The sequence below is a fragment of the Acinonyx jubatus genome, chromosome D1 (assembly GCF_027475565.1).
Source record: "Acinonyx jubatus isolate Ajub_Pintada_27869175 chromosome D1, VMU_Ajub_asm_v1.0, whole genome shotgun sequence".
Taxonomy (NCBI): domain Eukaryota; kingdom Metazoa; phylum Chordata; class Mammalia; order Carnivora; family Felidae; genus Acinonyx; species Acinonyx jubatus.
The window spans coordinates 5620156-5645964 of record NC_069390.1 but is presented as its reverse complement, the minus strand read 5'-3'; the positions used below and the strand labels follow the sequence as shown (position 1 = coordinate 5645964).

Sequence of the window (25809 nt, the reverse complement as noted above, 5' to 3'; positions counted from 1 at the left end):
CAAGGGCAAGGGCCGCGTCAGATCCTCCTGGAGCCCTACAGCATCCAAGAAAGAGCACACACACACAGTCAACGCCTGAGGAAGGAACAATTTCTTGGAATATTGCACGGTAATAGCTTTTGCCCTTCTTAAACCATTCAGTCAATTGTGAAATGCAGGATTAGGTCACGGGGAATTTATTCTGCCAAATATTCAAACTGCCATTTAGGACGACGGGAAGTTAAAAAAAAGGGAAGGGAAAGATGGCTCAGGTCAGTAAAAATACAAAGAGCTGCTCTGCAACCAGCTGGAATAGAACAGTCAAAAGCCTGGAAGGCTGAGGAAATCCTAAGGTCTCACTGAAGTGGCCCTCGCCTCAGCCTTGGGCAACACGACAGAGAGGAGACCTTGCCCAAGTGACAACAAATGGCTCTGATGACAGAAGCTGCAAATGGAAGAGATGAAATAGGAAAGACTGAGAGTTTCAGGGTGATCCCTTCAGCCATGCGCACCGGGACACAGCCACATCACATTCTAATCCCCTGTGGAAAAGCAGGAGGAACTCGAAGCCAGAATTCAGGTGCCACTTTCAAAGCTTGCCTCTGCCTCTTAACTGGAAGAGCTGGTTGATCACTGAACCCCTCTAACCTCTGTTCTGTCATCCATAAATTGTGAAACCATGACCTTAACCAGTGCCAATACGAACTGTCTCATGAAATGATGAAGCTATAAAGTGCTATCCACACGTAAGGACGATTACCAACAACAGAAACAACAGAACGTCAGTAGGTGGCTCCATGGTGTCTGAGAACATGCTGGTTGGGATTGGACCCCAATTTGAAACCTTGATGGCTACTGGGCAGGAGAGAGGCTGTCACTATTAGATTATAGCAGCCATTCTATTTTTCTTGAGGCAAAACTTTCTTTTTTTTTCTGTATTGTTAAGTCCATTCTGCTATCCCAAGCATTCAATAAAATTCTGTGAAATGTCTGGTAATAGTTCTTAAAAGCTGTACTTCGAGAAGTTATTAAACTGGTCAGTCTGCATGTTTAAGGCAAAATGGTACGAGCAGAGGAGCAATAGCCCTGAAACAGGAGAACAAGGTGCCATGCAGGAAGAGTGGACAGACAGCTGGTCAAGGAAGTAAGCAACCCAGGTAGATTTCATTCAACGAATATTCTGGGGGGCCTACTATGTAGGTTCTAGGCTTGGTCAAACATACAAGCACTCCTTAGGTATTTCTAGAAACACTTGGCGAGGGACACTCAGTAAAAGACTTCCTGAAGGTCAAGTGTGAAAAGACCTTGACTAATTGTTATTTAGGGACTAAAGTGACAGGCTGTCCTTGAGACAGACAAAGTCAGAGCTATCTCAGAGTCAAAGGTCAAATACATTAAAGGTTTGCCTCATTCGGCATTCATGTTCATCCCACTTCCTCCATGGTTTTCAGGGAGAAATGAGCTCTTAATCTTATCAAAGATCCCTTTTTTTGTGATGAGTTAACTAGCTGCTTTCAAGATTCTTTGATTATGATATGCCAAGGTGGGGCTCTCTTTTGAGTTTTCCTATTTGGAGTTCATTGAGCTTCTTGGGTACACAAATTACTTTTCATCCAATTTGGGAAGTTTTTGGCCATTATTTCTTCAAATATTCATCCTGCTCCTTTCTCTTCAGCCTCTCCTACTAGAACTCCCATTATGTACATGTTGTTTATTTTTTTTTTTAATTTTTTTTTCAACGTTTATTTATTTTGGGGACAGAAAGAGACAGAGCATGAACGGGGGAGGGGCAGAGAGAGAGGGAGACACAGAATCGGAAACAGGCTCCAGGCTCTGAGCCATCAGCCCAGAGCCTGACACGGGGCTCGAACTCACGGACCGCAAGATCGTGACCTGGCTGAAGTCGTACGCTTAACCGACTGCGCCACCCAGGCGCCCCTGTACATGTTGTTTAAAAGAAACCCACAGGGGCACCTGGCTACTGGCTTAGTGGGTAGACCATGGGACTCTTGATCTTGGGGTTGTGAGTTCAAGCCCCATGTTGGGCCTAGAACTTACTTTAAAAAGAAAGAAAAGAAAGGGGCACCCAGGTGGCTCAGCCAGTTAAGCATGTGAATTCGGCTCGAGTCATGATCTCACCAGTCAGGAGTTCAAGCCCCACATTGGGCTCTGTGCTGACAGTGTGGAGCTTGCTTAGGATTCTTTCCCCATCCCCTCTCTGCCCCTTCCCCACTAGCATTCTATCTCTATCTCAAAATTTAAAAATATACACGTTAAAGAAAAGGAAAAAGAAAAGAAAGGCACAAGCTCAAAGTGGAGTCACTTGCCCCCAGGACAGCAAACCTAGACTTAATTTTTCAGTTTCAACTTCTCTAGGAGTGGAATCTTAAACCAATTGACCTGGAATTTTCTGGTAAGCACCAAAGACTTAATCGTCACAGGGGCCTTTTTAAGCCCAGAAGAAAATAAGGTAATCCATCTAAAAATGTTGGAGAAGTATATAAAGTACACCAAAGATGGCTGATGGGGCTAAAACAAATTCTGGTCTCTAGCTTAGAGACCCCTCCTCCATGTGCTTCTTTCTTTGTTTGCTGCTCACATGGAAACCCCCACAGATATGGAGGCTGACAACTATAAATTACCTGCCCCACTTGGCATTTGGCGTTCAGATCTTTGACCACCGGTGTTAAATAAATCTCCAATCCACTAGGTTTTTCCACCAGCTTTCCAGCCTGGTTCCATAACAGTAAGACCCCCTGCTCCTCCCCCTAAGGGAAAGTGACCTTGTCTGGAACAACCCTTTCTTTTCTTTTGCTAATAACTCCTTGCCTCCCACTCCTTCCAGTAAACACCTTCCTGTAAATACCTGGTACAACTCCTCCCGGCTCCTCTACTTACTACCTGGGATGCTGAATAGTTTAAGAAAGCCAATCAGATCTTCAAATTTACTATGTCTGAATTTCTGTTGTCTAATAATGTTGACAGGCTAGGTGGTATCCTACAGGCTTCTGAGGCTCTGCTCATCTTCCTTCAATTTTGTTTCCTTCTGTTCCTCAGACTGGGTAATTCTCAATTGACCTATCTTCTTCAAGCTCATGGATTCTTTCTTCTCCCTGCTCAATTCTGCTAGTGACTTTTTCATTTCAGTTATTAGATTTTTCAACTCCAGAATTTCTTTTTTGGTTTTTTTTTTGTTTTTTTTTTTTTGTTTTTTGTTTTTTGTAATTTCTATCATCTCCATTTGCTAAGGCACTGTTCTCACACTTTAGTTCTTCAGACATATTTTAACATGGTTGATTTAAACTCTTAAAAAGTATAACATATGAGCTTCCTTAGGGACAATTTTTTTTTTTTTTTTAATCTTGGGAGGAGCTGAGGGGAGGGAGACACAGAATCCAAAGCAGGCTCCAGGCCCTGAGCTGTCAGCACAGAGCCTGACATGGGGCTCAAACTCAAAAACCGTGAGATCATGACCTCAGCTGAAGTCGGACGCCTAATCGACTGAGCCACCCAGGCGCCCCAGGGACAGTTTTTTTTAATGTTTACTTATTTTTGAGAGAGAGAGAGCACACAAGGGGAAGGGCAGAGAGAAAAAGAGAGACAGAGGATCCAAAGCAGGCTCTGCACAGTCAGTGCAGAACCTGAGGTGAGGCTTGAACTCACAAACTGCCAGATCATGACCTAGGCCAAAGTCAGATGCTAAACGAACTGAGCCACCCAGATGCCCCATTTAGGAAGAGTTCCTATCGACAGCTTTTCCTGTGTATGTGCCACTCTTTCTTCCTTGTTTGCATGACTCCTAGCTTCTGTTGAAAATAAGATTTGGTTGCCACAAAAACACGCAGATCAATGGAACAGAACAGAGAACCCAGAAATGGACCCACAAACGTACGGCCAACTAATCTTTGACAAAGCAGGAAAGAATATCCAATGGAATAAAGACAAGTCTCTTCAGCAAACGGTGCTGGGAAAACTGGACAGCAACATGCAGAAAAATGAATCTGGACCACTTTCTTAAACCATACACAAAAATAAACTTTCTTAAACCATACACAAAAATGGATAAAAGACCTAAATGTAAGACAGGAAGCCATCAAAATCCTCAAGGAGAAAGCAGATGAAAACTTCTTTGATCTTGGCCGCAGCAACTTCTTACTCAACACGTCTCTGGAGGCAAGGGAAACAAAAGCAAAAATGAACTACTGGGACCTCATCAAAATAAAAAGCTTCTGCACAGCAAAGGAAACAATCAGCAAAACTAAAAGGCAATCGACAGAACAGGAGAAGATATGTGCTGATGACATATCAGATAAAGGGTTGGTATCCAAAATCTATAAAGAACTTATCAAACTCAACACCCAAAAAACAAATAATCCAGAGAAGAAATGGGCAAAAGACATGAATAGACACTTCTCCAAAGAAGACATCCAGATGGCCAACTGACACATGGAAAAATGCTCAACATCACTCATCATCAGGGAAAGACAAATCAAAACCACAATGAGATACCACCTCGCACCTGTCAGAATGGCTAACATTAACAACTCAGGCAACAACAGATGTTGGCAAGGATGCAGAGAGAGGATCTCTTTTGCACTGCTGGTGGGAATGCAAACTGGTGCAGCCACTCTGGAAAACAGTATGGAGATTCCTCAAAAAATTAAAAATAGAACTACCCCACAACCCAGCAATTACACTACTAGGTTTTTTTCCAAGGGATACAGGTATGCTGTTTCGAAGGGACACTTGCACCCCAATGTTTATAGCAGCACTATCAACAACAGCCAAAGTATGGAAAGAGCCCAAATGTCCATCGATGGATGAATGGATAAAGAAGATGTGGTATGTGTATGTGTGTGTATATATACACACACACATACATACACAATGGAGTATTACTCGGCAATCAAAAAGAATGAAATCTTGCCATTTGCAACTACATGGATGGAACTGGAGGGTATTATGCTAAGCGAAATTAATCAGTCAGAGGAAGACAAATATCATATGACTTCACTCATATGAGGACTTTAAGATACAGAACAAATGAAAATAAGGGAAGGGAAACAAAAATAATATAAAAACAGGGAGGGGGACTCTTAAATATGGAGAACAAACAGAAGATTACTGGAGGGGTTGGGGGAGGGGGGAGGGGCTAAATGGGGCACTAAGGAATCTACTCCTGAAATCACTATTGCACTATATGCTAACTAACTTGGATGTAAATTTAAAAAAAAAAAAATTTTTTTTTAAAGAAAGAAAAGAAGATTTGGCCATTTCTCTTGAATAAATGTTCCTTCAACTGATGCAAGCCTTTGAGTTCTGAAAAAGATGATTTTTGACACTTTTTTCATTTCTTTATGGAGGAGCACCTTTTTCTTTTTTTTTTTTTAATTTTTTTTTTCAACGTTTATTTATTTTTGGGACAGAGAGAGACAGAGCATGAACAGGGGAGGGGCAGAGAGAGAGGGAGACACAGAATCGGAAACAGGCTCCAGGCTCTGAGCCATCAGCCCAGAGCCTGACGCGGGGCTCGAACTCCCGGACCGCGAGATCGTGACCTGGCTGAAGTCGGACGCTTAACCGACTGCGCCACCCAGGCGCCCCGGAGGAGGAGCACCTTTTAAGAAAAGTCTTTCTTCCACTATTCCCCAGAATCTATATCTTGTGTGGTATTTAGAAAGAGGCTTTCAGGAGTGCCTGGGTGGTTCAGTCAAGCGTCTGACTCTTGATTTCGGCTCAGGTTCTCACAGTTCGTGGGTTCGAGCCCCATGTCAGGCTCTGTGTTGCCAGAGGGAGCCTACTTGGGATACTCTCTCCCTCTCTCAAAATAAACACAGAAAGAAAGAAACAGAGAGAGAGAAAGAAAGACAGACAGACAGAAAGACAGAAAGAAAGAAAAAGAGGTTTTTATCCCCCTCCAAACAATTTTTTGGAGAACAGGGGTAAGAGAGAGGAACTCTGATACTTAAACATCATGTCCCTCATTTTGAGCCCTAAATATATTATAAATTATGCCCTTCTCTATTTTTTTTAAGACTGATCATTCAAAATTAAAAGACACAGCCAAACAAAAAGTTGTAAACATGTAATTTTGTAGTCCCAGCATCCGGGAAAAAAATATTGGCACAGCATTCCAAAATAACCAAAAAGGAGATGTTACGTGTTCTGCTTTATACCTTTCTCAAGAAAAAGCATCGTGGCTCTTGTTCTGGAATAATAAATTGAGAGCAACAGTTTGATTAGAGTACATGGGCTATTTTTAAAGCTGCACTGTATGACAGTGAACAGACAGCATGTGAGGCAATACTTTTTTGATGTACATTTTGGTGGTTTCCCATTTTATTTCTTTTTTAACATTTTATTTCTCAGTAAGCTCTACACCCAACATGGGGCTCAAACTCACAACGCCAGCATCAAGAGTCACAAGCTCTATGGACTGAGCCAGCCAGACACCTTGGCTTCCCATTTTCTGCTGTAAAATTGCTGACCTGAACAGCCTAGATTGTACGCTTGCCCTGTCACACTTTAGGTTATATTTCTAGAACTGACATTGCTGTGTCTAATTTTCCCCCGCCATTTAATGCCCTGCCCTGTGTGGGGCACATTTTACACTCTCCAAATGAAGACTGTGTCACTCAGTGATGTCACTGCCATCATTAATAGACTCTCATATGCTGTTTATTACCAGACAGTGCTGCTTCACCACCTGAAGGGGGAACTCAGAGCCAAAGGTAGAGAGAGACTGTATTTCAAACTGCAGAGCAGGAATCTAAGACAGTGCCCCCATTCAAATTTGCTTTTCTTGGAACCCCACAGACCTTCACTCTTACCCATATGGGGCGACATCAGCATCGACCATCGCAGGAGAGGCGAGGCTGCGTTAATAATTTTCAACCAGGTGCCACTTGCCACCCGCATTTCCTAAGGCCACACCCAGTGACTCAAGTCCACCACATCCATGTATCATCTAACACTGAATCTGTAAGAATTTGATAGTGGGGCACCTGGGTGGCTCAGTCGGTTAAGGTCGTGACTCTTGGTTTCGGCTCAGGTCATGATCTCACGGTTCATGAGTTCAAGCCCCACATCGGGCTCTCTGCTGTCAGTGCAGAGCCCACTTTGGATCGATCCTCTATCCGCCCCCCTCTCTGCCCCTCCCCTGTTCTCTCTCTCCCTCTCAAAAATAAATAAACATTAAAACAAATCATTTAAAAGTAAGAATTTGATGGTAACGGCCCCTCCAAAGACATTGCTAGCTCTTCACTGAAAGGTCAGGGAGAAGCAAGAGTTCTCACCATTTCCAGATAGGTGAGCTGAAGGAAAAGGAAAAGGCAGGCATTGGTTTTTGGTGCCAGAATCTCTTGGTAACCAAGCCTGACCAGAAACCACCAGTACTCTTAAGTACCAGACTTCTTTTCTCTTCATTTGAGGTGATGTAAGAACCTGGGGGGGGGGGGGGGGGGGGCGGGTAAGGGGGGTGATGCCAGACCTAGACTCAGAAGACTAGCACTGCAGGATCAGTGGCCGGATTTTACAGCCACCTGATCAGACAAAGCCTCAGAAGATACACAGAATCTCAGTTCCACCTATTTTGTACTTTAATCCCACCTATTTTGTGCCCATAGTGCGTGAGAAATGAGGCCTTAAATAGGCTAATTGAATCTAGTGGTCCAGTCACAGGTTAAAGGCAGCCTGGGTAGAAGAGTACACAGGTTCCATGGGAAGAAGACTAGGCTAATGTGATGCTTGAATCTGGGGCACATGGGCTGTGAGGCCATCCCCAAATATTTGGGGGCAAAACGGCAACGAACTGGGCTCTGCCTAACAGTTGGACTCAGAGGCAAAGATCTAGTTTCATCCTGGCCAGGAATCTCTTGAATTTTAAAGAAATGTCATCTGGTTGAGAACGAAACTCCTAAAGTTGCTTAGTTAAGTAATTTACTGTAGTTTGCAATCATAGCATTGTTTCTTGAGGTAAAATTCTTTAATTCCAGCAAGATAAAGCATTAAGAATAAGCATGCTAAGGGGCGCCTGGGTGGCTCAGTCAGTTAGGCGTCTGACTTCGGCTAGGTCATGATCTCACAGCTCATGAGTTCGAGCCCCGCGCCAGGCTCTGTGCGGAGAGCTCGGAGCCTGGAGCCTGCTTCGGATTCTGTGTTTCCCTCTCTCTCTGCCCCACCCCTGCTTGCTCTCTGTCTCTCAAAACTGAATAAACATTAAAAAAAAATTTTTTTTAAAAGAATAAACATTCTAAGACAATAAAAACTATAGTTATCATTTTGTGTTAAGAAATCTGTGTCTATCTGTTCTTCTATATACTTTAATTCCAGGGAATTTAGTCTGTTCAGAATAACAAGGCAGTCTCAAGATTCCAATTAAAATATGCAACTGAGTAATTGGTTTTAAAATCAGATGTGATTTTAGGTAGGAATTTTATTAAGTTTAAAATCAGTATGCCAGATGATAAAGAAGCTCAAAGATGCTCAGCATCATTAGTAACCAAGGAAATTCACAATGAAACCATAAGACACCAACACATCTTTCAGAATGGCTAAAATTCAACAGACTGACCATATCCAGCGTTGGTGAGGATGTGGACAGACCGGAACTCTCATATGCTGCTGCTGGAAAAGATGGTGTGGCCACTTTGGAAGAAGGCTGGGTAGTTTAAGTTAAACATACACCTGCCCTATGATCTAGGCACTCACTCCCTCACTCCTATACATATGCCCGAGACAAAAGGAGATATATGTCCACATTCATTCGTTCACAGCAGTTTCATTCAGAACCACCAAAACCTAGAAACAACTGAAATGCCCAAAGACAGGCGAATGGATAAACAAACGGTGGCGTACCCGCGTAACAGAATACTACTCTGAAACAAAAGAGAAAGTACCGATGGATGAGACAACATGGACAGATCTCAGAATAATTATGCAAGTAAAAGAAGCCAGACAAAAAAGGACACATGCTATATGACTCCACTCACATAAAATTCCAAGAAATGCAAACTAATCTACAGTAACAGAAAGCAGTTCAGTGATTACTAGGGATGGGGAGCAGGGTTGTGGGGGGGGAGGAATTATCAAGGGGCACACGGACACTTTCGGAGGTGATGGATATGTTCACGGTCTTAACTGTTACCTTACAGTTATACAAGTGAATACATACGTGAAAATGTACGTATCACACACTGAACATGTGCAATTTATTATGTTAAAAAGACCTCGATAAATAGCTTCAAATGGTAAAACATAAAACAGTATAAGGATGTTTAAGATAGCAGTCAGTTTAATTTATTAATTTACAGGAATTATTAAAGCATGTTTGTTAAGCAAAACAACTGGAAGTATTAAAACAATTAAAGAAAGTTGAATGTAATTTATAAATTTAATTTACAATTTTCAAACGAGTTAAGGTTGCAAATGGAATCAAGTATTAATCAAAAGGTCCCTACAAACTGATTGTTAAAATTTTCTAGAGTCATAAATAGAACAGAAAGATCTGTAGACTACACTTAAAAGCTAAATTGAAAAGACCAGGGGCACATAGGTGGCTCAGTTCGTTAAGAGTCTGACTTCAGCTCAGGTCATGATCTCGTGGTTCATGAGTTCAAGCCCCATATCAAGCTCTGTGCTGACAGCTCAGAGCCTGGAGCCTGCTTTGGATTCTGTGTCTCCCTCTCTCTCTGCCCATCCTCCACTCATGCTCTGTCTCTCAAAAATTAACATTAAAAAAAAATTTTTTTTTAAGTTAAAAGAAAAGGAAAAGACTAGCTCTTAGGATGCCTGACTGGCTGGGGTCACAGGTTTAAGACCACACTGGGTGTACAGATTACTTAAATAAATATATAAACATTAAAATAAATAAGTAAATAAATTTTAAAATAACACTAGTTCTCACAGGAAGAAGCTGTTTTGAGTTTGTAACTTTGACAAATTGAAAATCAATTTTTTTTAATGTCTTTATTTATTTTTTTGAAGGAGAGAGAGAGAGAGAGAGCATGAGCGGGGTTGGAGCAGAGAGAGAGGGAGATAGAGGATTTGAAGCAGGCTCCAGGCTCTAAGCTGTCAGCACAGAGCCCGATGCGCGGCTCGAGCTCACGAACTGTGAGATCATGACCTGAGCCGAAGTCGGATGCTCAACCGGCAGAGCAACCCAGGCGCCCCCAATTTTTTTTTCAACCAAAGTAACTTCCAAATAATCTTTGCATTACACAAAAGCCCAGGGGTAGGGGAGGGATGTGGCATCAGAAGCCACACCCAGGCATTCCAGTCACCTGAAACTCACCAAGTCACTTAGTCTCTCTGAACTTCAGTTTCCTCATCCGTAAGAGAGGAACCCAGAAAAAACACTTATGATTAATGATTTCATATTAATAAAACAGCACTCGGAGAAGCATACAGTGATGTGCAAATACAACAGATAAGCATCATGACATCACTCCGTGAGTAACTGCGCCTTTCCTAGACCCTGGCGGACCAGTGACAGACACGGGAAAGGTGACACACATATCCTCAGAGACTAACATGACTCAGCACAGCCAGATCACGGAATTTTCCCTAAGGCCTCAGCCAGGGATGGAGGTCTTTTGGGAGGGGAGCTGCCACACGTGGAATGTGGCCCCACTGCACGCACAACTGGTGGAAATGTACTTGGAGCCTTCTTGGATACACGACCCACCCTTTCTCTGACCTGCAGGCCGATCAGGATAAGGAGCTAAGTGACACAGCAATTAGGGGGTGCTAGGGTGGCTTCAGTTACACCTCTGGCATACTGCTTTAAAAAACAAAAACAAAAAAACTGCATCCCTCTCCCTCCAGGATCACCAAGGAGACAGCAAAGGAGGAGGGCAGTGTGGCAACCTTCCATGGCAGCCTTCGTTCCCATAACTAAGCAAAACTCCGGGGAATCAGCAGGGACTTACAGATGTAGTGCCAGACAAGCCTTAACAAATTAGATGACCTGGTACGAGGCAGCCCTTCTTGGCAATAATTTTCCCTTGCTACTGACAGATTTGGGGGAAGACATACAAGAAAAGAGGATACTCTTTATAAAGGAGGGGTAAGGTCAGAATCTTGGATTCTGCTGATCAGCCTTCTCTGGGCCCCAATTTCTCAGCTCCCTAAGACAGGTGGTTTGGGGCCCTCACCCAGCTCTCCCACTTCTCCTTACAGGGATGCAAGTAAGCGCAAGAACATGCAACTCTATCAACCAAGAGGAAGATGAGGGCAAGCAGAGAGAACAGGGCAGGGAAACCGGGTGGAGGGCAGAGTCTATCAAAATTCCAGAGCCCTTTTCACTGCATACCCATCACCTTTACTCCCACGACTTTCATGTGATGAGAAGGTGTTGTTGTTGTTTTTAAGTACACTCCATGCCCAACGTGGGTTTGAACGCATGACCTTGAGATCAAGAGTCACATGCTCTACAGACTGAGCCAAACAGGCGCCCCCACTCCACCCACTTTTCAAATTTTTTTTTCAACGTTTTTATTTATTTTTGGGACAGAGAGAGACAGAGCATGAACGGGGGAAGGGCAGAGAGAGAGGGAGACACAGAATCGGAAACAGGCTCCAGGCTCCGAAACATCAGCCCAGAGCCTGACGCGGGGCTCGAACTCACGGACCGCGAGATCGTGACCTGGCTGAAGTGGGACGCTTAACCGACTGCGCCACCCAGGCTCCCCTCCACCCACTTTTCAAAGCAAACACAATCCTAGAGTGGAAATGGACACATCCAGTCCAAGACTTAGGACAAGAGAGGATTGTGGGAACATCTCAGAAAGCAGAACATTTCCCGGGTCATGAAGGGTTATCTGAGAAAAGTCCCTACACAACAGGTGGAAACCCAAGAAAAATCCCTACACAAAGGAATCTGCACTCTAAGCACAGAACATGAGCTCTGGGGAAGGCTGTCCCTCAGCCACAAAGTCCCCAGGGCCACTGACTATGAAATGAGGATAGCAACTGGCCTACCTATGGATATAGGGAAGAGCAGCGTCATCAGTGTCTGAAATACAGGGAGAAGGCAAGACAGGCGAGGATCGCGCCTGGCTGGGACATTCATGTGGTCTAGCAGCGGGACATAGGACTGGATTATTAGATGGACTGCGGCCTACAGGGCCTTGGCTTTAGGCCGAGGAGATGCACCCAGATCAGTGCATCAAGGGAAACCTGTGTGGGAGAAACAGTCGGTTACACAGGACAGTGCTGCCTGAGCACTAGGTGGGAGAAGGTCCGCCTTCATTCACCCCTTCGCCCCTTCATCATTGCGACTCCCCAAGAATGGGTGTCGTTGCCTGGAAACACACGTCAAGCATTTTTACAGCCAGTTGACAGAGTCACCTTCTGTGCCCAGCTCCACACTTCCCTGAGTCCCCCACTGCCCAGCTGCCTGTTGTACCATTGACTCAGGGGGTCTTCTCCGAGGCTGCGTGCCCTAGACGTGCTTCTTGCGGTCCTGAGAAGCCTCACCACCTTCCCCTTGACCAGCTTCCCAAGCGACACCCTTCCAGAAGTAAGGCCTCCTGCCAAGGCTGCCGGCTACCAACTGGGGCCAGCGGGCAGCCAGATGTCACTTTCCTGTGTTACTTGAGAGAGAGAGATCAAGAACAGACAAGGACTGCTTATATTTTCCAAAACTTAGAGCTTGGCCTTTTTTATTTATTGAACTTGACAAGCGACATGCTGGGACTACTAAAATCTACACCTGCTCCTGAAGAAGACCCGCGCACATCCCACCGACCTGGCTTCAGGCACGGACTTACCCTCAGTGTTCTGTCAGCTCTCAGTGGCAGCGGCTATCTAAAGTAAAAGAAAAAAGAAGTGTTATCCTCCTTTCTCCAGGCACCCCCCAGAGACCCTAGGGGTGGCAAGAACATAGATTTGTAACCCAGAAAACTGCTGCTTCGCTTCCATCCCAGGCGGCCGGGGGTGGGGAGTGGAGGGGAACCAGACAGCACAGGGCTGACAGCACCCTGGCTCTCATCCAACTGTCTGGGCCCCACCTTGGCTGCTTGGCCGCTTGGCCACCCGTTCCCATAACCACTGAAAGCCTGTTTCCTCATCTGTGAAATGGGAATAATAACATCCAGCTCACAGGGTTTCCCAAGGAGGGAACACGCACCAAAGCGCTGGCACCAAGCCTGTACAAAGGATGCTCTCAGACATCAGCCAACGTGCGTAGTAAGAAGCATTTAAGTAAAACCCTTTTCTGGCACCTGCAACACAAGAATAAGAAGTTCTAGAAACTTTTGTTGTATCTGACGTGATTCCTCTTCCCGCCCACCTCCATCCAGCCCCAGGCCCACTTTCTCCGCAGAGCTGTCTCGAATCCTTCAGGAGCTACCTCCCCTTTGGATTCTCTGAGCCTGGTTCCTATCTCACTAAGCAACCTGACACTAATTAAGAACTGACCTGAGAGCTGATAGGTCTGCTATTTCCCTATTTCCTCAGACCTTTTCTTGCAGAGATAACACATCCACACACGAGAGCACACCCCCCTGTTTAGGCCCACGGAAGCCCATGGCTTTCAGAGTTTACAGATCACTTGTTTTTGGAAGGCCACACCTGTCAGTCAGCTGTAGCCACCGGTCAGTAAAGAGCAAAATGGAGACACAGGCCGCAAGCGATCAAATGGACTGAATCCATGTTCTAAGGAGCTCAGTTGCCCTGATAGATTATGTCAAGGCTAAAAATGAATGTTTGGGGCATTCAAATCAATAAAATATTTATCGAGCACATACCTTACATGAGGCAGCTTGCCAGAAGGCACAGGCTCTGTTCCCAAAAGGTCAAAAAGCAAGTTGTTGAGGGCTAGCTCACAGAGGATGAAACGAGGAGAATACGCGAGAGGGAGCCAACTGGGACTCTGAGCCTGGCAGCCTGAGGCAGACCTGCAAATGAGGACCTAACAGTACCTTTGCTGTCGGGTTGCTATGATGACCAAATGCCATACTACATGTGGGGGGCTAGTAGGTCCCCTGCCACCATACAGTAAGATCTCAATAAAGGTTGGCTTTTGTGATGAATAACAAGAAGTCATTTATCATCGTTATTATGAAAAGAGACAGCCCACATCCAACTGAATAGATTTAGGAGTATATTGGGAATAATGCAGGAAAGCCTGAGTCTTGAAGAATAATTTCATTTTGACAGGACAAGGTAAGAGGCAAAACCCTGCAGGAAACGTCACCAAGGAACAAGAGTGGAGGAAGGACACTAGGACACAAGTCCGGGATGACAGCAAGCAGTCTCAGACGAGGCAGAAGACGGTGCCTTTGGTGTCAACGGAAGAAAAAGGCCAATAGATGGGATCACATCTTTGTATTCAGTAGGTGAGAGGAAATGGTTCTTTTTGTCATTTCCCCAAGTCCGCTGTCATGCCCTACTCCTTTGGCAGTTTGGCAACGTCCCCACAACTGAGACTACAGGCAGCGGGGGCAAAGGGACCAAGGGACGGTCAGCCAGGCCCAGGTGAGGTTTCAGAGTATGCAGGCAAAATGGCCCACTTCTGCAAAAGATGTCTCTGGTGAGAAACTAGCCGCCAAGCAGGCACTCTCTCTGCATAAAAGGGGTAGGGGCCCCTTCGGAAGAGGGTCAGATGCTGTTAGGAGGCAGCCAAAGAGAAGGCCCACACTAATCCTCGAGGAAAATGTTTACTTGGGTGAGGCATCCAACTTACGCGGGAAGAGTGCGAGCCACAGATCTGCGCGGTCTGGGGCCTGCCAGGCCTTCCTCCCAGATTCACTGCCCAACGACAATCATCCTTGCGGCTCCCAAACGTGACTCTTTCCTGGCTCCCCAACTTCCACCCTTCCTTCCTCACTGGTTTCCAATTTGAGCCATTTCCAGTAATTCACCTGAAACATGTGTCAACAGCACTGACAGGGTACAGGGCAGAAGGACACAGCGAACTGCAACTTGGAATGACCCTGGTCTGAGGTCCACCCTGCTAACGTCTCAGGACCGCTATAAGCAGTGTTGGGAGGGCTGGCCCCTAGCACAGCACCCGGGGTACTGGGGTGCCAGCAGTGAGACAAGGAAAAAACTAGGAGCAGGACCAAAAAACGGGGGGGGGGGGGGGGGGGAGGGGAGTGGGGCAAGCAGCCTGTATTGCTACATCAAAGGCAGCAGGAGTGCAAGAGGCTATAGCCACCGGGGCAAACCTCCCTGAAGGGTGATCTTGGAGGTGAGAACTGGCACAGATAGGGTCCATCAAGCTGGAGCAGGCTTCGGGAGAGAGAACTAGAAATAAGGCACAGAGGGGACTTTGGGACAAATTGTGGAAATTCTGGCCAGCAACCTAATTCAATTCAACAAACAGATATTGAGCAACTATTTTGAACAAAGCCCCTTCCAACAGGGCAGGGCAGCCACTGAGAAACACAGGATGCTTGCCCACAAGATGCTCCCTGGAACACAGACACAACCTGTAGCTCGGGCCGGCTGCTGGGCCCTGGGAGCCCTACCCAGCACCTTTGGAACCCAATCTCCCTTCTGACTTTTCTGCACCTTAGCCAGTGCCCTCACCTTGTTACATCTCTTGGAGAGGCCCCTTCTGAGTGACCGACCAAATTTCTACTCAACTGGGAAGTGCTATTCCCCCCACATTCCTCAGCCTTTCTCTTGCAAGTTCTAATTGCTGAAAACTCACCTCTCCTCCATAATAAAACCTGGACAGCTCAAATCCAATCACTGCTTCTTCACTGCCGGCTCCAGTGGAATTGAAGGAGGCTCATGACTCACCTCCTCCTATAAAACCTTCCCCAGTCCAGCCCCAGCCAGCCCATTTCTCCTCTCCCTGGCCTTAGTGTGCGGTTTGCCCTGATTTGTGGGCCTTTACTGAACTTCCTCTTGCACATCCCCCTAGGGGCCATACCTCACCCACACCAGGCTCTCTACAAACATCTGTTGCAATGCTGACCCGCTGCTTAGATGGTTTCTTTTTCTTTCCCCAGTTTGCAACAGTCCTACAGCAAGGATTAACCTCATCCCCTAAATCTTCCCTCAGTGTTCATTCTAGGGCTCCCAGCATGGGAGCTGAGCAAAAGAATGCGATGGAGAGCTCCATGGAGAGCTCGAGAGTTAGGATGAAGAAAGGGCAGACAAAAGCTGTCCCTGAGAGTAACTAGAAATGCTGAGCACATCCACCCCACCCTAAGTGTCTGCATCCTAGGCAGGGGAAGGGTGGCAGGGCTGCAAGGCAAAGACTTCTTGGTAAAGACTCTAGCGGCTCTCATCGTGATCTGGCATTAAACACCGGCACTTCTTGGGGCCTCAGTTTTCTCGGCTGCAGAATGGGGACAATGAACCCTGGCCTGCTTACCACACACCATGAACAATCCGATTTTTAAGACTTTCAAAGCTGGGAACCTAGGGACTTGGCCCAACCCCCGCATTCGTGAGATGAGGAAAGAGTTCGCCAGAGGTGAAACAACTCTCTCAAAAGTACACAAAGCAAGCCCCACTGAAAAGAACCTGTATGGCAGGTCCTCAAAGCCAGGGCTCCGGATTCCAAGCCCGGGAGGGCACTTCCCGGACCTCCTGCTGCTCCTCACCGTCCCCGGCAGGCTGGCGTACTTTGTAAACTGCCGAAAGCTGTAGAATAACGGGCTGAGGCCAGCCCCACCTCCTCCTCGCTGAGCAGCCTCGGGCGAATTACCGCTTCACATCTGAAACTAAGTGGAACCCAGAATGCCCGACACGGTTATCAGGAGACTCCCTACAGGAGGCGGAGCGCAGGCACCTGGGACACGGAAAACCCCCGCCTCGCAAGCCCCGGCTTTCTTCAGAACTGAACTTCCAGTATGCTGGGGAAAACTTGGCCTCCGGATCCTCCCGGACTGGGGCTCGAACCCTCAGGGACCTCGCGGGAGGCGTTTGGAACTGCGTGCGTCAGTTTCTACATCTGCAAAATGGGCCCGAGGACCAGAACGAGGGCCCCGGCGGCCGCCAGGGACCCGGGGCGGAGGAGGCCTGGCTGCGCCCGCGCCGACGAAGACTGGAGGGGAGGCGGGACGGGGTCCAGAGGAAGAGTCCCGGGAGCTAGCGCGCGGGCGGGGGCGGACTCACGCCAGCCGTGCCCGCTGGAGGGGGAGGGGCGGGGCGGCGCACGTCGCGTCGCGCAAAGCCCGCCGCCGTCTCCTCCAGCCGTCACTAGTGGAGCTCGCACCGCCTTGGCGCGCACGACCCTTACATAAGCGTCCCCCGCGGCGGCGCTGGCGCACGCCCACCTGGTCCGACCCGCCGCGAGCAGAGGAAGGTGCGCAGCGCTGCCGGCACTCACCTCCTCGCCTCCGCCGCAAGTCGTCGCCACCGTCTCTACCGCCGCTGCCTCCACTGACAGGGAACAGCTGCGGTCTCCGCGCAACCGAACTTGCTGCAGTCCTGGCCCCGCCTTACAGACTTCTTATTGGCTCAGGCAGCCCAACCCCTCCTGTTATTGGACAAGACTTCCCGTCACTCACCGCTCCCGGCTCAGGACTCCTCCCTACCCTCCGCCTACCCGTCACGTTTAAGCCTTGGCGCCCCACGTCAGCCCCGCCCCTCGCGTCGCTGGCGGGCCCCTGGATTGGTGAGGAAGCTGGGAGAGCCCGCCCCTGGCGCACAGCCTCCTACTCCCTTGTCTTTAGAGCCCCACGTGAGCCCCACGGCCGGGGCCTCCGCCCGCAATAGGCGGAAGTAACGGGGCTCCGGCACGCTGTGATTGGCTGTCGGCGGGGGTGGGGACGTGCGATTCATTCACCCGAGTAGCACGTGTCTCCCAAAGCCGCAAGCATAACAGATCGCACCGGGACTCCGGGATCCAGGCTAGACACAGATACACGCGGGCGGGTGGGGAAGAGGGCGGAGGAAAAGTGTTTGCAAAGGGCAGGAAGAAGGAGATGGCAGTTGTGCCACGCGAGTGTGAATGATTGTGTCCCTTAGCTGCGGGGGGTGGGGGGGAGGCGGGTGATGGGCAGGAGTCCGTCGCCGTCGCTGTGTGACCTTGGACAAGCAACCTCACTACTGTGAGTCTCAGTTTTTTAATCTGCAAACCGAGGCCCCTTAGGACCTAGAAGGTTTAGAGGTCTCGGTTAAACAGAAAGCTTCGTAAACTGGGCTCTGTGCCAACCAGCGGATATGGGAGTGACCAAAATTAACAAAAAGGTCTGCTTTACAGTGAGGGAAAAGACAGACGATAAAAAATAAAATACAGGGTACATCAGATGGTAATCAGGCCATGGAGGAAAAATAACCTGCTTCCAGACAGTTGGGACAATCAAGGACAATGAGAACTTCATCTTGTTAACTAGAAGTTGCTTATTGAGCATCGAGAGATATTACAACTTCATTCTCTTCTCTGACTGTTGTATCTGTTAGGTTTGTCTCTTCAACTTTCTTGTCCTTCCTTCCACCTGTGTGGCTGAACTTCAACACGGGTCAGTCCAACACAGTGGTTTTAGTAGCAGAACAAGGATTAAAATCCCAGTTATCCAGATTCACATATTCATTCAATTAACAATTCATTTGATTGTACACCTACTATCGGCCTAGTGCTATGCCAGGAAAAAGTGGTTGGACTTTAGATAGACACTGAGTCCCTATTACTCTTCTAGTATGCCTACCTTGTGATTTCAACATTTTCTGCCTGTATCTTACCTCCCCTGCTGTGTACGTGTAAGATACGGCCCCCTGTATCCCTCAGGAAAGGCAAGGCCCTGCTCTAGAGCTGGCTATGCTAAAGGCACTGTGATGCATCAGCTCAGTGCTGGCTGGTCCTTGTGGGTCTGGAGCAAAGGGTGAGTGGTTCCAACCAGGTTCAGGTGATTACCTGGTCAATACCACCAGGTAGCAATCTGAACAAAAAAACTGACAACTAGAAAATGGACTGCTGTGAGGAGCGTCTGGGTGACTCAGTGGGTAAGCATCCAACTTTGGCTCAGGTCATGATCTCACGGTTCATGGATTCAGGCCCTGAGTCGGGCTCTGCACTTACAGCTTAGGGCCTGGGGCCTGCTTCTCTCTCTCTCTCTCTCTCTCTCTCTCTCTCTCTCTCTCTCTCTCTCTCAAATAAATAAACATTTTTTTAAAAAAGTAGGAGAAAGAAAGAAAATGGACTGCTGTGAACAAAAAAAGCATGGGTTTTGAAAAGTTAGCTCAAGCATGTAAATTATCTAGCTGGGGCACCTGGCTAGCTCAGTCAGAATTATTGATCTCAAGGTTGTGAGTTCAAGCCCTATGTTGGGCCGTTGGGCATGGAGCCAACCTAAAAAATAATAATAGGGGCACCTGGGTGGCTCAGTTGGTTAAGCAGCCGACTTTGGCTTAGGTTATGATCCCGCAGTTCATGGGTTCGAGCCCCCCATCAGGCTCTGTGCTGACAGCTCAGAGCCTGGAGCCTGCTTCTTACCTGTGTCTCCCTCTCTCTCTGCCCCTCCCCCATTTATGCTGTGTCTCTGTCTCTCGAAAATGAATAAATGTTAAAAAAAAATCAGTAATAATAAATAAATTATCTAGTTCAGGGCACCCAGGTGGCTCAGTCTGTTAAGTGGCTGACTTCGGCTCAGGTCATGATCTCACAGTTTGTGAGTTGGAGCCCAGCGTCAGTCTCTGTGCTGACAGCTCAGAGCCTGGAGCCTGCTTCAGATTCTGTGTCCCCCTCTCTCTCTGCTCCTTCCCTACTCACACACTCTCTCTCTCTCTCCTTCAAAAATAAATAAGCATTTAAAAAAAATTATCTAGTTCAAGTGAGATTAGGAAACAAGACATCTCTCCAGACTTGGTCCTACCATGAGATTGGGTTCCCAGGACATTAAAGTTGGAAGGGTTATTTCCATCCCAGATAGAGAAAACTGCCCAGGCAAAAGCCTGGGTGGAGAGCCTCATGTGGCTAGAAAAACCACTTCTCTGTGGGGGCTTCTGTAACACTAGCAATGGAATCTCCTTAGGACAGGGTGCTTGCCTGTGGGAAGCAGATTCTTGAGCCCCACTGCACGGTTCTTAATGCATATTAGTCACCAACTCAGGGGACTTAGAATGACCACAGAATACTTGGGCACATTTCTGGGGAATGCCATCCCTGCATTGCACTGCTAGTTTAAGAAGCTCTCCAGGAGGCCCTGAGTGCCTCAGTAGGTTAAGCTTCCAACTACGGCTCGGGTCATGATCTCGCAGTTTGTGAGTTTGAGTCCCAGGTCGGACTCTGTGCTGATGGTGCAGAGCCTGCTTGAGATTCTCTCTCTCTCTCTCTCTCTCTCTCTCTCTCTCTCTGCCCCTTCCATGTTCTCTCTCTCAAAATAAATAAATAAGTAAACTTAAAAAAAAAAAAAAAAAAGAAAAGCTCTCCAAATGGTTCTCATGAGGGTTAGTGTTGAGACCACTAAGAGATCAAGAGAAGTTACTCTCGTGGCTTCCTGATAATAAGAACCCCCTGGAGTTCTTTAAAAACAAAACAGATTCCTGGTCCCCTGGCCCCTGAGACTTCTGATTTGGTAAGGATTCAGTAAATCTGGTGATGGGACCCAAGAATCTTTTTATCTGTCTATCTATCTATCTATCTATCTTCTATCTCTCTATCATAAGCCCCAACTGGTTTTTGAGGCCATAGGAAGCTTAGGAAACTTTGCTGAGTTCCTAGGTGGCTGCAGGGGAAGGTGATACAGATAGGCTGAGATCAGCCTGGGAGGGCCAGTGGGGAGTCTAGCTCTGGTATGTAGGGCTCAGGCAGTACAGCTCTGTCGGGAGGGAGTGGTCCAGGGGCAGCTGCAGAGCAGCTCATGGGCTCTGGTAACCTAGGATTATGTCTGTCTTATTGCCTCTTAGTATCAATCGCTTTCTGGAAAGTTCTTGGTTTTGTTTGTCTTCTGTACTCCCATCCCCTTCTAACATGTGAATGTTACCACTACAAGAGTTGAGTCTGACACAGAGTAGATGCTTAATAAATAGTCAGCAAATGAAGGAATGGGAGTCATCAGCCCACACTTAGTGATTAAAACCATGGGAGGGAATAAGGCTTCCCCCGAGCCCGAGTGGAGTCCACCAATAGAGAGGGGAGTCCAGAGGGCACCACATTTAAGGGGAAGGGGAGAGTTAAAGAGGGGGAGGGCACGGACTGGCAGGAGGTGCAAATTCTGAGGAGGGAGGCATCTACAGTGCCCCAGACCAGGAGGGAGGATGGGGCGTCTGGAGACAATGAGACACATTCACTCTGCAGCCATTTCAGCGGCACTCAATAGAAAAAGGAGCCACTTGGGGCGCCTGAGTGGCTCAGTCAGTTAAGAGTCCGACTTCGGCTCAGGTCATGATCTCACGGCTCACAAGTTCAAGCCCCACATCAGATTCTGTGCTGACAGCTCAGACCTGGAGCCTGCTTCAGAATCTGTGTCTTCCCCTCTCTCTGCCCCTCCCCCCGTCACACTCTGTGTGTGTGTGTGTGTGTGTGTGTGTGTGTGTGTGTGTGTGTGTCTCAAAAATAAAATAAATTTAAAAAGAAAAGAAACAAAGAAAAAGGAACTACTTTCCCCACCCCTACCCTTCTCCTAGACCAGAGGGGGATATACCTCAAAGCAGTTGATTTCAAAGCAGTGTGGTGCTGTGCTAGAGATTGTGGCCAGAGTGCTATAGGAGTTCGAAGAGGGGGTCCCTTACCCCATGAGAGGGGCATGGAGGGCTTCCTGGAGGGGGCAATGCCTTCACTAAGTTGATATATAAATAGAGAGAAATAAAGTCGGAAGCTTATTGAGTGAATATATTGGTTCAAGAGATCTCATACATGACCCAAACAAAGGCAGGGAGGCATGACAGGGTCAATAGAGGGGGTTAATGGGGACAGCCCACCAGCAAGTTCAGGAAGCACAGCCTGAGAGGGGGCTGTGGGGAAGACGGAGAGCAGTAAGGACTGGGGAGGCTTGGGTAAGCGGAAGCACCCAGGTGATTAGGGACTCCCAGACAAAGCCGTGGACCTCTCAGACTGGAGCAGCCGCCATGAACCCACCCCTCCCTGTTGACAGTTCAGAAGGCTGGCTTTGCCCTGAGGACCTCACAAGGACAACTAGACATCCCAGATCTCTGTCCTGGGAGACAGAAGAAAGTCACTTAAAAAAAAAAAAAAAGTAACCAAATTCTGGCAGCTGAAGCCTCAGATAGTTCCCTGCTGGCGAGACCTGAGGGTTAAACCCTTCGTGATGGAAAATGAAGGCAAGAAGAATGGACAAAACAGTCTTTTTCCACAGGCTGGAGTTGTGTCTTTTATTCTAACTAGCACAGAAGGTGCTGGAAGTGATTCAAGATAGGGTTTCCTCCCCTCAGGTCCTCCAAGGGTCCAGGCTGTTCTAGCCAGGCTCTTGGGGGAAATTCCCATACACAAACACCGTGAACCCATGATGTGCCTTGTGACAATGCAGAAAAGGTGCCCCTTTGGCAGTAACCTGGCCGCTGAGGCCCTTCTTAAGGGCAGCAGCAGGGTCATACCAGCGTGTGACGGATTGGATTGCAGTCCCAGCTCATCAAGAGTGCTTGTGCAGTGTGGAAACTGTACAACTGTGTGAGGCTGCCCTGTACCTTTGCCACGGCCACCCAAATACACTTTGGGGGTTGGAGGAGCCTGAATCCCAATGCTTCCCCAACTGTGGTCTCCAAGCTCAGTTGACCCCATAGACCTCCTACCCCCAGGCATTCACACTGTCTTTTTTCAGCCTTCTCCTATGCTGGTCATTCAGTCCACTGGGCTTATGGAGCCCACGCCATCATGGGACCTCTACAAGACAGTCAGACCTTCCACCAGCCAAGGTGGTCCGTGGTCTAGCAAATCACAGCCCCTGTATTTCAGGTCCATGCCAAGGCTGCGGCTCCCTGGCTGAGGCAAAGGAGGGTAAAATCCTCCTCAACCCCACTCACAGCCATAACCCCTCTTGTTCTCCCACTGAGACCCAGAGAAAGGAAATGGCCTCTCTGGATCAGATGGCTAGTCAGGGTCAGAGTCAGGATTGACTGGATCTCCAGACCCCTGATTCCCCAGCTGTGGTATTTTTGCTCCAAAGGCCGCCTTGGGGGAAAAGAGAAGCCAAGAATGTGCGGAATGCAGATTTCAAAGGGAAGGCTTTGATCTGAAATTTGAGTCCTAAAATCACAGTCCTCAGAGGCAGAAGAGCCTTGAGCAATTATGTTTCCAAGAGTTCCCACAAGATATAGACCACCTGGGCCACGATTGTACAGATAGCTTCTCCTGTACTTGCTGGGGACAGGAGGGGAGGGGGGCTTGTGATAGGGACCAGCAACCGGTGTTTTTAACAAGGGAAGTTTGGGACACCCCAGCTGGACCCACTCATTTTACAGATGAGGAAATAGGCTCACACGGGAGAAGGGATGGGCTTACCATCAGTAGTCATCAGGTCCTGCATATATGAAAAACTTCAAGGGCACCTGTATTACCAGCTCCGAGCCCCTACTCTGTGTAACCTGGAAATAATCCACCCCGGATTCCTTGGCCTTACCTATAGGAAGCCCTAAGCGCACCACCTGGCACAGAACAGGTGTGATCAGAATGTGGAAGCATTAATAATAAATAGCATTATTGTAATTTATCATTCCCTTTGTTTGATTTCTCCAAGCGGTAACGTGGCCAAAGTCTAGCACTGAACCCGATAGCCTGGCATTCTAACTTCTTGTGGGGAAATGAAAACCAAAACAGTGGACACACCTGGTGCCATTATTCTGAAGTAAAGGAACTAGTTTCCCCAAAATGTACTGTATTATAAGAGCTGCTCAAAGAGATACGTTACCTCTTCACCTCACTTCTGGTGGGCATCATATTTTTAAGGAAAATTCTAGGGGCATTAACCATTCGGCTCAGAGTTCTGTCTGATCATCGTGCAGGGTGCGTGAAGACCCAGGCTCGACCTGCAAAGGGTGGCCACACATTTGCTGAGGCCTCTGTTTTCTGGCCTGACTCCGTCGGGATGAATTTAAGACCCACTACTGACCGTGTGTCCCTGGGCAAGTTGCTTCCCCTCTCCAAGTTTCTGTTATTTCATCTGAAAAATGGGGCTAAGCAGCACAGGGATGCCTGGGTGGCTCAGTCAGTTAAACATCTGACTTGGGCTCAGGTCATGATCTCACAGTTTGTGGGTTCGAGCCCCGCATCAGGCTCCATGCTCACAGCTTGGAGCCTGGAGCCTGCTTTGGATTCTGTGTCTCCCTCTCTCTCTCTGCTCCTCCCCTGCTTGCACTCTGTCTCTGTCTCTCTCAAAAATAAATAAACTCAAAAAAAAAGGAGTATCTGGCTGGCCTGCCCCGTTTGCAGCCTTCCTGTATATCTAAGCCTCAGAACCACTTTAGGAAATAGATACTATGTGTTTCATTAATTTCACGGCACACCATTTCCCCCCATTCTCTGAGATGGGGTGATTTTCCAATGTCTGGGCAGAGAGTATTCTTTCTTATCATTTTTTTTTTTTTTTAGTTTATTTACTTTTGAGAGAGAGAGAGACAGAGTGGGAGGAGGGGCAGAGACAGAGAGAGAGAGAGACACAGTATCTGAAACAGACTCCAGGCTCTGAGCGGTCAGCACAGAGCCTGATGCGGGGCTTGAACTCACAAACTGCAACATTATGACCCGAGCTGAAGTCAGACACTTAACTGACTGAGCCACCCAGGCTCCCTGAGAGTATTCTTGCTTAATGACGTATGAAATAATGTTACATCGACACCACCTTAAGTTTGATGAAATAAGGTATTATCCCTACTTCGTAGGCACGTGAGGTTAAGCCACTTACTCAAAGCACAGAGCTGTCACATGGAAGTGCCAGGCTCTAAACTCAGGCAGTGTGATGGCTTTAGAATCCAGGTCCGTGGGTAAGCAGCCTCTATGATAACACCCAGCGATACCGCCTCCCCCGTGCGCAAGCCCCTGTGGGATCCCTCCCTGGAGTGCCGGCTGGACCTGGTGACTCACCTAGAAAGAAGAGAACACGGCAAAAATGATGGAAGGTCATTTCTGCTTCTGCCTGCCCACTGTCTCTCGACCTCTCACTTGCTGCCTCCGATTAAAGCCAGCTGCCATGCTGTGAGCTGCCCTTGGGAGAGGCCCACGTGGTGACAGCCAGCAACCAGCAAGAAACTGAGGCTCTCAGTCCAACAACCTTCAAGGAACTGAGTCCTGCCCATGACCATCAGAGCGACCTTGGAAGCAGATTCCCCCCAGTTGAACCTCGAGGTGGCTGCAGGCCCCTGATTGGAGCCTGTGAGGGACCTTGAGCCAGAGGCCCCAGCTCAGCCATGCCTGGATTCTTGCCCCACAGAAACTTTGAGGTCGTACGTGAATGTTGCTTTAAGCCACAAAGTTTTGGGGTGATTTTTTTAAGGCGGCAATAGACAGTGAAGAGTCTCCAATATTTAAGACATAGTATTTACTGTGTCATGTCCCGGGAACACAGAGGTGAAAAGCCTTCGAGGGGCAGCCGGTGTCAGGGGGAAATGCATACGTGTGTGATTGCTGCTACTGAGTTTAGCGGGTGGGCTGGAGTGGGAGCTGCCTCCCTATCCCAAAGGGAGGTATCAGGCAGGCTTCCAGGTGGAGGTATCACTGAGCACAGCGAAGTCTGGAAAGGTGAGAGCTTCCCAGCTGACAGAGGCAGGGAGGCAACAGGGAGGGAAGGAAGAGAACACACGTCTTCTCCTGTCCTCCATGGATCTGGGAAATTGTAAGATTATACACTGGGCAGGAGGGTTTTAGGCAGTTACATGCTCGACACCAGAGCTGGTGATTCACCCCAGCACATCCCAAAAGTCTGAGTTAGCAAACTCTTCCTGGCTTAAAGGCTTAAACTTCAGTGAGAGTCAGGGTTT

At 47.9% G+C, this 25809-nt stretch overlaps 1 protein-coding gene across 4 annotated transcripts in view; it reads right to left on the bottom strand.

Moving 5' to 3' along the window:
- PC (pyruvate carboxylase) overlaps window positions 1-17394 on the bottom strand; it is a 101412-nt gene extending 84018 nt beyond the window's left edge. The window contains exons 1-3 of one of the 4 annotated variants that reach the window (XM_053202869.1): window positions 17270-17373; window positions 13109-13202; window positions 12750-12786 (exon numbers count right to left, since the gene is read on the bottom strand). The gene's annotated coding sequence lies outside the window, so the exon portion shown is untranslated. Of the gene's footprint in view, window positions 1-12749; window positions 12787-13108; window positions 13203-17216 lie in introns of all 4 variants that reach the window. The other 3 variants (XM_027045695.2, XM_027045697.2, XM_053202868.1) reach the window with 3 other exon arrangements.
- Window positions 17395-25809: the final 8415 nt, after the last annotated feature.